The 16,892-nt window shown below is 47.3% G+C and overlaps 1 protein-coding gene across 1 annotated transcript in view; it reads right to left on the minus strand.

The window, feature by feature from the left end:
• LOC140719369 (glutamate receptor ionotropic, NMDA 2B-like) overlaps nt 1-16,892 on the minus strand; it is a 515,361-nt gene that overhangs the window by 366,374 nt on the left and 132,095 nt on the right. Inside the window, exon 3 of the mRNA XM_073033963.1 lies at nt 1,883-2,050. The gene's annotated coding sequence lies outside the window, so the exon portion shown is untranslated. The remainder of the gene's footprint in view (nt 1-1,882; nt 2,051-16,892) is intronic.

Raw genomic sequence — 16,892 nt, forward strand, 5'->3', positions numbered from 1 at the left:
GCCACAAATTCCTGTAGGTAAGCAGGACAGGTGGGCAAGATGGGGAAGAAGGTAGGTAGGATGCCCGTCTTTATTGGCTAAGGTGCATGGAGGATAATGACCTGTATAAGGACCAGATGACCATGACTGGAACATTGTAATGCTTGTGAAGATGCAGAGGAGAGGGTGCAAAGGAATTGTGACCAAGGCTAGTGACGTTTTTTATGCTGCATCAGATCTGGAGTAACAATTATTTCATTCTCCTTTACACTTAAATGGCGTTAAGCAATCTTGAATCTTTTGAGATGGTCTGTCAACACATAGGGCTGTCTCCTTTGGAACTGAGTTGACCATAAGACTGTGAAACCCAGGAGCAGAATTAGGCCATTTGGCTTATCGAGTGTGCGATAGTTAACAGTGGGTGAGGGATCTGTAAATATATCCCAATCCTAAGTATAAAGATCATAGGACGAGGTGAGTGAGGGGTAATTGTGGTGTGCAAAATTATGGCAGGGTGACCAGGAGGGAACTGTTTCCATTAGCAAAGTGGAAATAGCCGATAACAAATTGCCGGAGGAACTCAGTGGGCCAGGCAGCATCTGTACAAGGAGATGGACAGGCGATGTTTCGAGTTGAGACATGGTTTCGATCTGTGGAAGGAGACTGGCGGTCAACGTTTCAGGTCAAGACTCAGTCTCGATCTGTGGAAGAAAATGGACAATCGACGTTTTGGGTGAAGATACGGCCTCGATCTGTGGAAGGAAGCAGGCAGTGACATTTTGGGTCGGGACAAGGTAGAAGAATTAGATGGAGATTAAGAAGGTGGGAGCTCCTGCCTGAAAGGGGGTTGGAGAGAGAGCTTTCCCCACATTTGAACAGGCCCCTGCATGACCGACTAAAGATTAAAGATTAGTTCCATTTATCACACGTACGTATAGCGAAACCCATGGTGAAGTGCGGAGCTTGCATCAAATCAGCAAGCATGGTGCTGGGGCCAGCGGGTAAGCACCGTCATGCTTCTGGCACCAACATAGCATGCCCACAACTCACCAACCCTAATCCATACATCCGTTAGAACGCGGGAGAAAACCCACACAGTCACGGGGAGGATGTATAAGCCCCTCACAGACAGCGGCGGGAATTGAACTCCGAGCTTCAAATCGCTGGCGCTGCGAAGTGTTACACGAACCACTACGCTGTTGTGCATCCGTGAAACGCACCTGCCAGGGGTGGGGGTAGAGGAGGATACATTAGGGGGATTTAGGGAGATTAGGGCTGTGTGGGAAGGAAGGGTTAGGATTGATCTCCAAGTCGGTTAAAGGGTCAGCACAAATTGTGGGCCAAATGGCCTGTACTGTTCTATTTTCTACAGGGAGGGATTAGATTGATCTTTGAGTAGGTTATAAGATCGGCACATCATTGTTTACTGGGTTGTAGTGTTCTGTGTTTGGTAGGGAAGGATTAGATTGAACTTGGAGTAAGTTGAAAGGTTAGCACAACACTATGGGCCGAATGGCCTGTACTGCTCTATGTTTATGTTCCAAAGGGAAGGGTGAGATTTGGAGTAGGTAAAAAGGTCGGCACAACTTTGTGGGTGAAGGGCCTGTACTGTGCTGTCATTATCTACGTTTGATAGGGAAGGGGTAGGTTGATCTAGGAGTAAATTAAAAGGTTAGCACAACACTGTGGGCCAAATGGCCTGTACTGTTCTACGTTCTATGTTTCAGGCCAATATTCAGCAGAACAACTAAAGGTCATTGTCCATGGCGTCTCATTTCCTGAAGTACTCCTTTCCCAAGAGCCATTTTCAGGACAAAACTCGCCACCGTCACCTCAGAGTGAGTCCTCCAAAGTGGCCACGGCGTTACTTTTATACTTCCTGCAATCAAAGAGCAAAACTTACAGCAAGTTGCGAAGCAGGGTCGTGGAATTGGTCGAAGCATAGACGTTTCTCTGCAGTACAGGGAGTACTGGAGCTGGGTCGCACTGTCGGAAGTACCGTTCTCGGGGACGAGCTGTCAGTCCAAGGCTCTGCCCCTCCTCTCAGCCACGAGTAGAGGATCCCATGGCACTATGTGGAAGAAGAGCAGGGAGGGTGGACATTATCGCATTATTGTTCATGGGAGCTTGCTGTGCCCACCTTTCTCGCTCCGCGCCACGCTTAAGCAATGCTGCGGAGACAAACGCCCGTCCTTTGCCTTCGTCCCATCGCTCGAGCCTTTATCTCTTGCCAATTAGCTGGTGCAGAAACCTCCTTACCTTCAGTGACACCGTTCTCTCCCAGAAACTGAGCCCACCCCTCCCCCACATGCAACATGACTCACATTTTGTATACCTGTGTGTAACCCAGAATCCTAACAATAATAGTGTCCCTTGGTACATGGACTGGATGTCGGTGCCTCTCTGAGACACTATAATTTCTCCAGACTGTGCAGGAAGAATCAGTAAAGTTGATTAATTACCCGTCCAGAAAGTGTTCATAACCCCAGTTATGTTCAAGTTTGCTCCTTTCCACAGTCCTTACCATCACGTAATGTTAAAATAACTAACGGATTATACGATCAGTAGCCACTTTATTCTGTACCTAATAAAATGGCCAATGAGTGTTATGTTCGTGGTCTTCTGTTGCTGTAACTCAACACTTCAAGGTTCAACATGTGTATTCAGAGATGTTCTTCTGCACACCACCGTTGTAATGTGTGGTAATTTGAGTTACTGTCTCCTTCCTGTCAGCTTGAACCAGTCTGGCCATTCTCCTCTGACCCCCTCTACAAGGTGTTTTCACCCACACAACTGCTTTGTCTCTTTTGTGTGGTGTGAGAGGTTTGAGGAGAACGGCCAGAATGGTTCAAGCTGACAGATAGGTGACCGTAACTCAAATAAACACGCGCGACCACAGTGGTGTGTAGAAGATCTTCTCTGAACACACAACATGTCGAACCTGGAGGTGGAAAGGCTGCAGCAGCTGAAGACCACGGACACGCAGCCAGGGGCCACTTTATTAGGGGCAGGAGGTCCCCAATAACGCAGCCGCTGAGCGCACACGTGATAAATCTGAAGCTGCTAACATCAGCAACCACACTCGGAATTAAACTGACTCGAGGTTGTTGTCCACTGTTTGTTCCTCTCCATAGATGCTGCCTGACCTGCTGAGTTCCTCCAGCATTTTGTGTGCATTGCTCTGGATTTACAGTACCTGCAAAACCTCATGTGTTTACAGAACATCAAACAGTACAGCACAGGAAGAGGCCATTCAGCCCACAATGTTGTGCTGAACCATCTAAAAAGCAAATCAAAAACACTCAAACACTAATCCCTCCTACCTACACCATGTCCATACCCCTCCATCTTCCTCACATCCACATACCTATCCAAATGTCACTTAAAAGCCTCTAATGTATTTGCATCTACCACCGTACCAGGCAGTGCATTCCAGGTATGCTGAGTAAAATACTTACCCCTCACATCCCCCTTGAACCTACCCCTCTCACCTTTAATGCATATCCTCTGGTATTAGTGATTTCACCCCAGGAAACAGATACTCTCTGTCCACTCTATCGATACCTCTCATAATCTTGTAAACCTCTATTGGATCTCCCCTCAGCCTCCAGAGCTCCAGAGAAAACAACCCACGTTCATCCAGCCTCTAAACCAGGCAGCAACCTGATAAACCTCTTCAGCACCCTCTCCAGAGCCTCAACATCCCTCCTATAGTGAGGCGACCGGAACTGCATGCAATACTCGAGAACACTAAGAAATCTGCAATGCTGGAAACTCAAGCAACACAATTATATATATATAATATAATTTAATATAAGATAAATAAATAAATGAATAGATAGATAGATAAATACTCTACTATCGAGATGAAGCCACACTCAGGTCGGAGGAACAACACCTAATATTCCGGCTGGGTAGCCTCCAATCTGATGGCATGAACATTGACTTCTCTAACTTCCATTAATGCCCCTCCTCCCCTTCTTACCCCATCCCTATTTATTTATTTGTTTGTTTGTTTGTTCGTTTATTTATTTTTATTATATATATTTATATTTCTCTCTCTCTCTCTCTCTCTCTCTTTTCCTCTCACAGTAACTCCTTGCTTGTTCTCCATCTTCCTCTGGTGTTCCCTTCCCCCTTTCTTTCTTCCAAGGCCTTCCATCCCATGATCCTCCCCCTTCTCCAGCTCTGTATCCCTTATGCCAATCAACTTCCCAGCTCTTAGTTTCATCCCTCCCCCTCCTGTCTTCTCCTATCATTTCAGGTCTCCCCGTCCCCCTCCTACATTCAAATCTCTTACTATCTCTTTTTTCCCTATAGATGCTGCCTGGCCTGCTGCGTTCCACCAGCATTTTGTGTGTGTTGCAATACTCGAGATGTGGCCTAAAAACAGTTATATAAAGTTTCAACATAAGTATGCCACCAACACCCACATTACAAATAAGTTCCTGTCTCTGAAAGTGTGGCTGATTCAGATGTCCTGTTCTCTCTCTCTGAAACAATATAAGGTCTTCACGTGGAGCTTCTCAAGACAGTACAGATCCTGGTCTGGTTGGTTTTCCCAGAATGAGTCAAAGAACCGCTTGTTGTTGACATATCAAAAGGAACATTTCTTTTACTAACCTCACTTCAGTTTTTATTTGAATGTTCTCAGAATTGGAGTTAAAAAGAAAACGTTTTAAAGGACTCTTATTTCCAAGACTTCAGAGCAGATAAATTATTGGGCAAAAGATTGCAACAGGCTGCTGTGCCTCGGGGCACAGCTCCAGTGACTGTGATGTGAGACACCGGTGTCAACACAGCACAAGACACTTCTGAAGGAGGCTTGCTTTAGGACTTCATAATACAGTGACACCAGCTCCCAGGAGAATGCACTTCCATTCCAACCTCCCAAATCAATCATGGCATTTTTTAAGAGAGGCGATGTGAAGTGTGAAGGAAATGATCCATCCCTCTCACGGGCTGGAGTCTATTTAAAAATGCCTGGTCTTAAGGGATACAAGTACCTTGGACTCAGTACTTGACAGATTCCTTTCATTTGTGCCAGCCTTGAATTTGCTTACTGTTTTTAGGTCTGAGGTGGTGAGCATTGGATTGTTATTCAGCCAAGGCAAATGAATCACTGTACAGGTGCTCAGAGCTAGCAGCAGAACACAGACCAAACTGCCACAAGACGAATGGATGGCCAGGTAATGGGGACCTCAGCCGGAAACGTTAACTCTTTATTCCTCTGCATAGATGCTGCCTGACCTGTTGAGTTCTTCCAGCATTTTGCGTGTGCTGCTATGTGTGTTGGCACGTGGCCAAGTAGTTAAGGCGTTCGTCTAGTTATCTGAAGGTCGCTAGTTCGAGCCTTGCCTGAGGCAGTGTGTTGTGTCCTTGAGCAAGGCACTTAACCACACATTGCTCTGCGACGTCACCGGTGCAAAGCTGTATGGGTCCTAATGCCCTTCCCTTGGACAACATCGGAGGCGTGGAGAGGGGAGACTTGCAGCTTGGGCTTCCGTTTAAAATAACCTTGCCCAGGCTTGCGGCCTGGAAACTTTCCAAGGTTCAAATCCATGTCTGTCCAAGACTAACTAATGTGCTTTGGATAGAGAATACAGAATCATGCGCAGTAATTCAGATGAATTATCACCAGGCTGTATGTAGTCACAGTAAGATGTTTACTTCTGTATATCTGTGTCCATTACACCCAACCATTCTAAACTACCTTCAATTTCACACAATTAAAAAAAAAGGATGTTGTATAGCTTTTTCCTTCTGCCAAGGTGGATGACAAAACATTTTCTCACATTACGTTTCAGCTGCCAAGTCCCATTCATTAAGAGCATAAGACATAGGAACAGAGAACTAGGCCATTTGGCCCATTGACTCTGCTCCTCCATTCCATCATGGCTGATTCATTTTCCCGTAACCTTGACGCCCTGACTAATCAAGAACCTATCACACTCGGCTTTAAATACACCAATGACTTGGCCTCCACGGCCGTCCACGGCAATAAATTCCACAAATCTACCACCCTCTGGCTATAGAAATTCCTCCTCATCTCGTCCCGCTATTCTGAGGCTGTGCCCTCCGGCCCTAGATTCCCCCACTATAGGAAATATTCTCCCCACATCCACTCTATCAAGGCCTTTCAATATTCCACAGGTCAATATGCCCCTGAGACCTCCTGGCACTTGATGCTTGACGAAGCGACACATCTCCGAAGATCTATCCTGGGTCTGAATGAGGAGTAGGCCTCATGACACGGGCATGCCTGTTGCAGCTGTCCAGGAGGGGAGGCTTCAGGTACTGCAGGTCTACCCAGGGAGCGAGCTATTTGTTGGTGGAGGAGATGGAATTGGTGCGGACTGTGTCACTGCCTGCTACAGGATCCATCTGGGGAGCTTGTAGGCCAGCCTACAGACTGAGGAAGGCCTCCACGTGCAGGGACAGATGCCAGAAAGGAGAGCCTGCTGTCGCCAACGAGGGGCATGGCACCATCTTTGACACCGGGCGCTAGTCCGCTCGGGTGCGGGAGCTGTGCTCGGCTTTGCTCGCGCACACATGGGGGCAGCAGGGCACAGATCTCTGGTCCTCGGCTGCCCAGAAAGCACTGGGTGGGGGGAGCAAAGGCAGCCCCTCGCGCTGCAGGGTTCAATCGGGCCGCAGTCCAAGCGCAGCGGCGATCCGCTCTTTCGGATTCTGTGTACCGGTCTGAGCTTGCGCAGCCGGTGACGTCGTCAGGAGACAAACCCTCTCACCCACAGGCACCCCACGGCACGTCACTGCGACGGGCACAAGAGACTCACGCCAGACCCAGCCCCGCAAAGGGACCAGGCCTGTTGCCGGGGAATTGGACATTGATCTGCCTGGCCACACACTGACTGGAGACAGGTGGAATCCCTGGCAGAGGGTAGAGATGCAATGCAGTGTGTGTGTGAGCACTGTCAACAGCACCAGCACCACAGGGAAGCTTGCAGTCCTCGCAGAGCTATTGCGCTCTTTCAGACCGGTAGCGCTAACAGAGGAAGAAACACACTTGGATCTCTTTGAATAGAGATTCTCCAGAAACGTCCTTTTGCAATTGTCAGCAGCAAACAGAGGGATCTTGGGGGTCCACGTCCACAGATCCCTCAAAGTTGCTGATAGGGTGGTTAAGAAGGTTTATGGTGCGTTGACCTCCATTAGTTGGGGGACTGAGTTCAAATGTAACCAGGTTACATTGCTCAGGATCAAAGAAAGCTGCAGAGAGATGTAAAGTCAGTCAGCTCCATCATGGGTACTAACCTCCATAGTACCCAGGACATTTCTAAGGAGCGATGCCTCAAAAAGGTGGCACTAAGGACTGCCATCGCCCAGGGCATGCCCTCTTCTCATTGCTACTATCAGGAAGGAGGTACAGGAACCTAAATGATTCAGGGACAGCTTCTTCCCCTCTGCTATCTGATTTCTGAATGGACATTGAACCCACGAACACTACCTCACTACTTTATAATTTCTAGTTTTGCACTACTTATGTAACTATTTAATATATATATACTTACTGTAATTCACAGTTTTTTCTCTATATTATCAGGTATTGCATTGTACTGCTGCCGCAAAGTTAACACATTTCACAGCACATGCCGGTGATATTAAACCTGATTATGATTTCGAGATCAGCAAAACTCTTGTCAGTCCACACTTGGAATATTGGCTCACTTCTGGTTGTCTCGTTTTAGGAAGGATGTGGAACCTTTAGAGAGGGTGCAGAGGAGATTTACCAGGATGCTCTTGGATTAGAGAACATGTCTTACGAGGAGAGGTTGAGCAAACTGGGTTTTCTCCTCCTTGGAGCAAAGCAAGATGAAAGGTGACTTGATAGAACGTATAAGATGGTTTTTGGCATTAGCAGAGTGGAACAGCCAGCAGCTTTTCTCCTAGGGCAGAAATGGATAATACGAGAGGGAATAATTTTAAGGTGATTGGAGGAAACTATAGGGGGATATCAGAGGTAGATCTTTTTACACAGAGATGGTGGGTACATGGAACACATTGCCAGGGGTGGAGGTAGACACAGATACACTTGGTACATTTAAGAGGCTCTTAGAAAGGCACGCGGTTGAAAGAAAAATGGAGGACTATGTGGGAGGGAAGGGTTAGATTGATCTTAGAGTGGATTAGATGGTCAGCACAACATTGTGGGCTGAAGGGCCTGTACTGTGCTGTGATGTTCTAGGTTCTAAGTTCTATTACAGAGGAAGCAAAATGAAGAATTCCCTGCCTTTTAAAGTCAATTCCAACTCCAGTTCCTCAGCTGCGCTGCAAACTGACTATCTCACATGCTCACACATACGTTCACGTGAACATTCCAAATCTGGCTCTCTGGGTTACGTGTGCGTACAGCTGCCGTTGTTATTGATCCAGGAATAATTGGCACTCGGCGGGAGGGATGAGCTGCTGCGATGGAGAACCAGCCATCAGCCTTGTGTCTCATTGCACTGGGCAAGTGGAATGAGTGCCCACTAACACCTGGGCATCTCTCAAGGGTCTTGAGCGAGCCAAAGGATTAAATAACATCCACAAAAGCAGTGCGGGCTTGCAATTCAGTCGCAGAGTTCTGCTTTCTTCAGCAGTTGCCATTCAAAATTATTTTTCTTGGAGTGAATGACTATTTCCACTACTCCTGGGCCATCAATCAGAAGCATAGGAGGCTCTGCAGATGCTGGGAATCCAGAGGAAACACACAAAAAATCTGGAGGATGTTCGCCAGTCAGGAGGTCCACCCTGATTGGTGATACAGTCCAGTCCATCACGGGCAATGCACCTCCCACCAGTGAGCACAACGGCAAGGAGCATTGCCACAAGAAAGCCCCCACCCCACACCCACCCAGGCCTTGCTCTCCTCTCACTCCTGCCATCGGGAAGGAGGTACAGGAGCCTTAGGTCCCACACCACCAGGTTCAGGAACAGTTATTACCCCTCAACCATCAAGCTCCTGAACAAGCGCGGGTAACTTCACTCACCTCAACTCTGAAATGATCACTGAATACAGCCTATAGACCAGGGGTTCCCAACCTGGGGCCCACAGACCCTTTACTTAATGATATTGGTCCATGGCAGTAAGAAGGTTAGGAACTCCTGCTATAGACTCACTTTTATCAAGGACTCTTTAACTCGTGTTCTCAGTATTATTTATTATTATTATTTGTTTTTTTTGTATCTGCATAGTTTGTCTTCTTTTGCACATTTTTTTGGTCATTTTTTTTGGGGGGGGGGGGGGTGTCGTTTTAATTGACTCTGCAGCAGCTGCCAGCAGGCTGGATGGAGAGCGAGGTGTCTCCCGGTGGAGGGTGGTTGTAGGGGATTCGCAGCCCGTTCCTTAGCCGGAGCCTACAGCAATTTGGACATCGAGGGAGAGAGGAAGAGGAGAGCCATCCGCAGTACCACCGATGCGGCAGAGAGGGCCTCGAGGTGGCTGTGGCTCAGGAGAGGGGAGCCATGGAGTCATGTGTAGCTAGCCATCTGGACACAGGCTGGGGTCTGATCAACCCCGGCTGGGTCACCTGGAGGAGGATGTGTCCAGAAGCATGAGAGAATGTATGCACACAGCTGCTGTATTTCTTTGACCTACTGTGATTACCCGCCAGAAAATTAATCTTAGGGTAGAGCATGGTGCTATATATATATATGTATGTACTTTGATAATAAATTTTCTTCGCACTTTGAACTTCGAACACAGCTTTCGCTTGGTCGGGTTCTGGGAGTGCGTGGAACCGCGACTGGCAGCGGCGTTGGTGAATTCGCTCGCGGGAACCGGTGGCGGCGGGGTCGGAGGTGTCCACGGAACCGGCGGGGGATCGCGCGGCTGGACAGCGTCAGCGTTGTGCAGAACAGCCTCCAGCATGTCGGCCGTCTCGATCGCTGAGCGTAAGGTAAGATCGGCATTTTCCAGCAGCCGCTGGCGCACATACACTGACCTAATTCCGGTCACAAAGGCGTCTCGATGATATTACTCCCCACCTCCAACACCACAGAACGGCCTCAGAGCCCCCTACTGGCCACTCCCAGCTGCCTTCAGACTGGCTTCATCTGCAGACCCCACTTCAAAATTATTCCCCACCAATACCTACCACTCAGAATCACAGCCACCTCCCCTATTGATGTTAACTCCCCAGCGACTGCCCGCCCGTCCAATCACCCACCGCCCCCCCCAGACTCTTCAGCTCCAAACCGGCCTTGCAAACTGCTGGTCTGGCGCTCCTGCACCTCTCCTCCCAAGCATCAATATCCCTCTCCTGTTCCTAACCCTGCTCCCCAACTACCCACCCCCTCCTCTCTTCACCCTGCCAAAGCCAGAGTGCGGTCCTGACGCTTGTACACAGCTGAAGCTTGCTGCTCTGCTGAGAAGCTGTCCTTGCACTTGAGTTCCAGGGCAAACATTTATATAGAGGCACTACACAGTGACTGGTCCTCACAGTCTAACGAGCCCTCGCCACCCAATTACACTCACGTGACCGATTAGCCTACGAACCCATACGTCTTTAGAATGTCGGAGGAAACTGGAGGACCCAGAGGAAACCCAGGTGGTCACGGGGGAACACACAACCTCCTTACAGACGCACACAGAGACCTGGAGGAGGATCCCAGCAGGTCAGGCAGCATCTATAGAAAGCAATAAAGAGGCAACGTTTCGGAACGAGACCCTTCACTGGTCCTGTTCTCATTGCTGCCATCAGGAAGGAGGTACAGAAGCCTTGAAGGAACACATTCAACGACTTGGGAACAGCTTCTTCCCCTCTTCCAGCTGATTTCTGACTGGACATTGAACCCATGAACTCTACCTCACTACTTTTTTATTTCTGTTTCTGCACTACTTATTTAATTTAACTATTTTTTATATATACTTACTGTAATTCACAAACTTTTTCTATTATAATGTTTTGCAAGGTACTGATGCCGCAAAGAGAACAAATTTCATGACATAGGCCAATGACATTAACCCTGATTCAGATTCTCCATCGATGCTGCCTGACCTGCTGAGTTCCTCCAGCATTCTGTCTGTGTTGCTCTGGATTTCCAGCATTTGCAGAATCTCTTGTGTTCATGCCTTACAGACAGCGGCAGGAATTGAACATGGGTTGCTGGCACAGTAACAGCATTATGCTAACTGCTACACGACTGCGCTGGCCCATAAGACCAACAAATCCTTCAGTCCCAGGAGATATGTCCACCCTGATTTGCTTCAAGACAGCAACACCTTCTCCTCCTGGGACCTTGACCTTATTGCAGCTTTCCCTCACTTCTACAGACTTAGTATCTGGCTCCTGAGTAAATATAGATGAAAAAAAATCCATTTAAGATCTCGCCCATCTCTTTCAGCTCCACACATAGGTTACCATTCTGATCTTCCAAGGGACCAATTTTTCCCCTTGCAATCCTTTTGTTCTGAACATAGCCATAGAAACTCTTAGAATTCTCCTTCATCTTGTCTATAAGAGCAACCTTATGTTTTCATTTATCCCTCCTGATTTATTTGTTAAGTGCTCCCTTAAGCTCCTCAAGTACCTCATTTGTTCCTACCTGCCTGTACCTGCTAAGCGCCTCCTATTTTTTCTTAGCCAATGTCTCAATATCTCTCGAAAACTAAGGTTCGAGACCCGACACAGACTGTGAGACCGTTTCGCTGAACACCTACGCTCGGACCGCTAGAAAAAGCAGGATCTCCCAGTGGCCACACATTTTAATTCCACGTCCCATTCCCATTCTGATATGTCTATCTATGGCCTCCTCTATTGTCAAAATGAATCCAAACTCAGGTTGGAGGAACAACACCTTACATACCGGCTGGGTAGCCTCCAACCTGATGGCATGAACATTGACTTCTCTAACTTCTGTTAATTCCCCTCCTCCCCTTCTTACCCCATCTCTGACATATTTAGTTGTTTGCCTGTTCTCCATCTCCCTTCGGTGCTCCCCCCCCCCACCTTTCTTTCTCCCTAGGCCTCCCGTCCCATGATCCCTTCCCTTCTCCAGCTCTGTATCACTTTCGCCAATCACCTTTCCAGCTTTTAGCTTCATCCCACCCCCTCCGGTCTTCTTCTATCATTTCGCATTTCCCCCTCCCCCCACTACTTTCAAATCTCTTACTATCTTTCCTTTCGGTTAGTCCTAACGAAGGGTCTCGGCCCAAAACATTGACAGTGCTTCTCCCTATTGATGCTGCCTGGCCTGCTGTGTTCCACCAGCATTTTGTGTGTGTTGTTGTTCTCTTAACCTGTTATCCTTGCCTTTTATTCTGACAGGCACATACAGCTTTGCACTTTTGAGGCCTCCCACTTACTAAGTGCAGCTTTGCCAGGGAACAGCCTGACCCAGTCCACTTTTGCCAGATCCTTTCTGATACCATCAAAATTGGCCTTTCTCCAATTTAGAATCTCTACCCAAGGACCAAACCCACCCTTTTCTATAATTACCTTGAAACTAATGGCATTATGATCACTAAATGCAAAGTATTCCCCTACACCTGCCCATTCTGTCACCTGCCCTGTCTCATTCCCTAATGGCAGATCGAGTGCTGCACGCTCTCTCATTGCAACTTCTATGTTCTGATTAAGGCAACTTTCCCGAACACGTTTGACAAACTCTATCACGTCTAGTCCTTTTACAGTATGGGGGTCCTAGTCAATATGTGAAAAGTTAAAATCACAACCTTATGTTTCTTACAACAACCTGCAATCTTCCTGCAAAATTTGTTCCTCTAAATCCCTCGGACTGTTGGGTGGTCTATAATATAGCCACATTTACGTGGTCATACCTTTCTTATTCCTCATTTCCACCCATAAAGCCTCACAAGACAAGTTCTCCAGTCTGTCCCAACCGAGCAATGATGTGACATTTTCCCTCACTACTAACACTACCTCTGCCCCTTTAATCCCTCCCACTCTGTCATGTCTAAAACAACAGATCTTCGGAAAACTGAGCTACCAGTCCTGCCCCTCCTACAACCAAGTCTCAGTAATGGCTACAATATCATAATTCCACGAGTCTTCTACCGATGTACTGAGGAGAGCATTCTAACTGGCTGCATCACAGTCTGGTATGGGGGGGCGGGGGGGAGCGGCTACTGCACAGGAACGGAGTAACTTGCAGAAAATTGTAAAATTAGTCAGCTCCATCATGGGCTCTAGCCTCCACAGTATCCAAGACATTTTCAAGGAGCGGTGCCTCAAAAAGGCGGCATCCATCATTAAGGACCCCCACCACCCAGGACATGCCCTCTTCTCATTGTTACCATCAGAAAGGAGGTACAGAAGCCTGAAGGCACACACTCAGCGATTCAGGAACAGCTTCCTCCCCTCCGCCATCCGATTCCTAAATGGACACTACATCCATGAACACTACCTCACTACTGTACTTATTTAAAATTAATTATTTAATATTCATACAGTACATATAATTACCATAATGCAGTTTTTTTCTATATTTATCATGTATTGCATCGTACTGTTGCAGCAAGGTTAACAAACTTCACGACATACGTCGGTGATATGAAACCTGATTCTGATCCATGCCCTGGGTTCATCTGCCTTTCCTACAATACTTCTCACACTGAAGTATATGCAACTCAGAACATTAGACCCACCATGCTCAACGTTGTGACTCCTGACTTTGTCTGAAGTCTGTCTCCACAACCAGTCCACTATCTGTTCTGAGCTTTGCTTTTGTAATTTTCATGTTTAAATTGGCATCCAACATAGATTGTTATGAGATGCCTGATTCTGGCGAGAGGCAGGAGGTTTTACATCACAGAGGAAATAAAAATGGAGAGGATTGTGGAGGTTTGGGGTGAAAATGTTCAAACCTTTGAAGATCACCTTTGCAGGCTAATAAAGCCACAGAAATGATGCAGTACCACAGTTCACGACCATATGAACAGATTTGAAATGTACAGGAGTTATGCTAAACCTGTGCAGAACACTGCTCAGACTTTTAACACAATGTTCCTGGATCCACATTGTAAAGAACACGCAGAGAAGTTATTGCAAGGACAGAGCAGGAATAATTCAATGCCTAAGATGGATTGATCTAGAAAACAGAAGGGATGAATGCCTTGCAGACAATGGGTTTGTCGGGGTAAGCACAAAGACGATGCTCCAATTATGTGGAGGCCAGAATAAGGGGATAATTGTAACCAAGTCGTGGACCCAAGAAGAAACTTATTTATCTCCACGGGGTGAGAATGTGGGTCTCCAGAAAAGAACGTAGAACACAGAACAGTACAGCACAGGCCCTTCAGCCCACAATGTTGTGCTGACCTTTTAACCTACTCTAGATCACATTAACCCTTCCCTCCCACATAGCTCTCCATGTTTCTTTCATCCATGTGCCTATCTAAGAGTCTTTTAACTGTCCCTGATGTACCTGCCTCTACCATCACCCTGGCAGTGTACCCACCGCCCTGCGTAAAAGAAAGCTCCCACATACTCTCCTCCAATCACCTTAAAGCTATGCTCTCTCGTTTTCGCCATTTTCCCCCTGGGGAAAAGGTGGACGTTGTTCACTCTATCAAGTCAAAAAAGAGGTCAATTAAGATCAGCCCATTTAAGGGGAAGGTGAACAAGTATACGACTATTAAACCATAAGACACAGGAGCAGAACGAGGCCACTTAGCCCATCAAGTCTGCTCTTCCTTCCATCAAGGCTGGTTTACTATCCCCTCTCCACCCCATTCTCCTGCCTACTCCCTTCCTAATCGAGAACTTATCAGCCTCTGTTTTAAATATACCAAATAACTTGGCCTTCACAACCGTCTGTGGCAATGAATTCCACAGATCCACCACCGTCCGGCTAAAGAAATTCCTCCTCATCTCATCTCGGCTCTAAAGGGATGTCCTTCTATTCTGAAACTGTGCCCTCCGGTCCTAGACTCTCCATCTATAGGAAGCATCCTCTCCACGTCCACTCCATCTAGGCTTTTCACTATTCAGCAAGTTTCAATCCTTGTATTCTGAGGCTGTGCCGTCTGGTCCTAGACTCTCCCCCTATCGGAAACATTGTCTCCCCATCCACTCTATCTAGGCCTTTCAATACTCGATGGGTTTTAATTGGGATTTATATGAGAGGAATGTAATGACGACAAACAGGGGGAGAGGGAGGAGAAACACAAGAATCAATCTGATTGTACTTTGAAAACACTGTGTAGTGCAATCAAGTTAGACTTGTAGTGTAGTGTCAGAAAGTTAAGTTGAGCAAAAATAATCTACTTATATCACAATAGCGCATAAGTCCTTCAGAGGTTTCATTTCCCACCCGATCCCCCAGCGACTAGAAGCAGTATCCAATTAACGACGCACGAGCTGGAAGGCTCCCAGAGGCTCAGCTTTGTACTCACTCAGCCAGGAGAGCCGGGGAGCAGTGAACCAGTCAACCTCACCATTGATACACAAATGGCCCCGGCTTCCCCAGGTCTGAGGCACATCAGAACCGAGGGCTGGGCAATTCCACAGCGGCGTAGCAGTCAGAAGGACGCTATTACGGCCCGGGGGGTCAATTCCAACATCGCCTGTAAGGGGGTCCGTACGCTCTCCCCCGTGGAAAGTGTGGGTTTTCTCTGGGCGTCCCAGTTTCCCCCCACAGCCCAAAGACGTACCGGTTAGTAGGTTAATTGGTCTTAGTAAATTCTCCTGTGATTAGACTAGGGTTGAATCTGGGGTTGCTAGGCAACGCAGCTCGAAGGGCCAGAAGAGACTATTCTGCGCTATACTTCTAAGTAAATAAAAATAGGCAAGCAAGCCACAATGGTCAGCCCATCAATTCCCATCTCCTGAGGACAAGACCAGATCTGACTCAGGGTTAAACATCCCATCGTGTTGAGGATGCCCTGTAGCCCCCCTCCCCACCCCCGCCAACTCTAGGCAAGCATCCATGCCAATAGCAGGGACAGGGGGCGGGGGATTCAGAGTTCATTGTGGAAGGAACAGATGGTCGGAGGAGTACAATACATGGGTCTGATAAAGCGGTGTCACAGGTAGACAGGGTGGTGAAGGTGTACGGCACACTGGCCTTCATCAGTCAGTGCACTGAGTACACAAGACATTGGTGAGGCCACACCTGGAGCATTGTGCACAGTTTTGGTCAGCCTGTTACAGGAAAGATGCCATCCAACTGAAAATTTGGCAAAGAAGATTAAGAAGAACATTACCAGGACTCAATGGCTTGAATTATAGGAACAGGTTGGACAGGATAGGACTTTATTTCTAAGGGTGTAGGAGACTAAGGGGTGACCTTATAGAAATGTATAAAATCATGGGGCATACACTCAGTGGCCATCTTATTAGGGACACCTGTACACTTGTTCATTAATGCAAATATTTGATCAGCCAATCATGTGACAGTAACTCAATGCATAACAACATGCAGATGTGGTCAAGAGGTTCAGTTGTTGTTCAGACCAAACATCAGAATGGGGAAAAATGTGATCTAGGTGACTTTGACTGTGGAATGATTGTTGGTGCCAGATGGGGTGATTTGAGTATTACAGAAACTGCTGATCTCCTGGGATTTTCACACACAACAGTCTCGAGAGTTTACAGAGAATGGTGTGAAAAAAAACACACCCAGTGAGTGGTTGTTCTGGGGGTAAAAAATGCCTTGTTAATGAGAGAGATCAGAGGGGAATGGCTAGACTGGTTCAAGCTGACAGGAAGGGGACAGCAACTCAAATAACCACACGTTACAACAGTGGTGAGCAGAAGAGCATCTCTAAAAACACAACACATTGAACCTTGAAGTGGATGGGCTACAGCAGCAGAAGACCACGAACATACACTCATTGGCCACTTTACTCAGTACAGGAGGTATCTAATAAAGTAGCCACTAAGTGTAGATGAGGTGGACAGACACAGTTTTTTTCTCCCCTAGGGAAAGGATTCAAAAACTAACAG

Source organism: Hemitrygon akajei, chromosome 31, assembly GCF_048418815.1.
Source record: "Hemitrygon akajei chromosome 31, sHemAka1.3, whole genome shotgun sequence".
NCBI lineage: Eukaryota > Metazoa > Chordata > Chondrichthyes > Myliobatiformes > Dasyatidae > Hemitrygon > Hemitrygon akajei.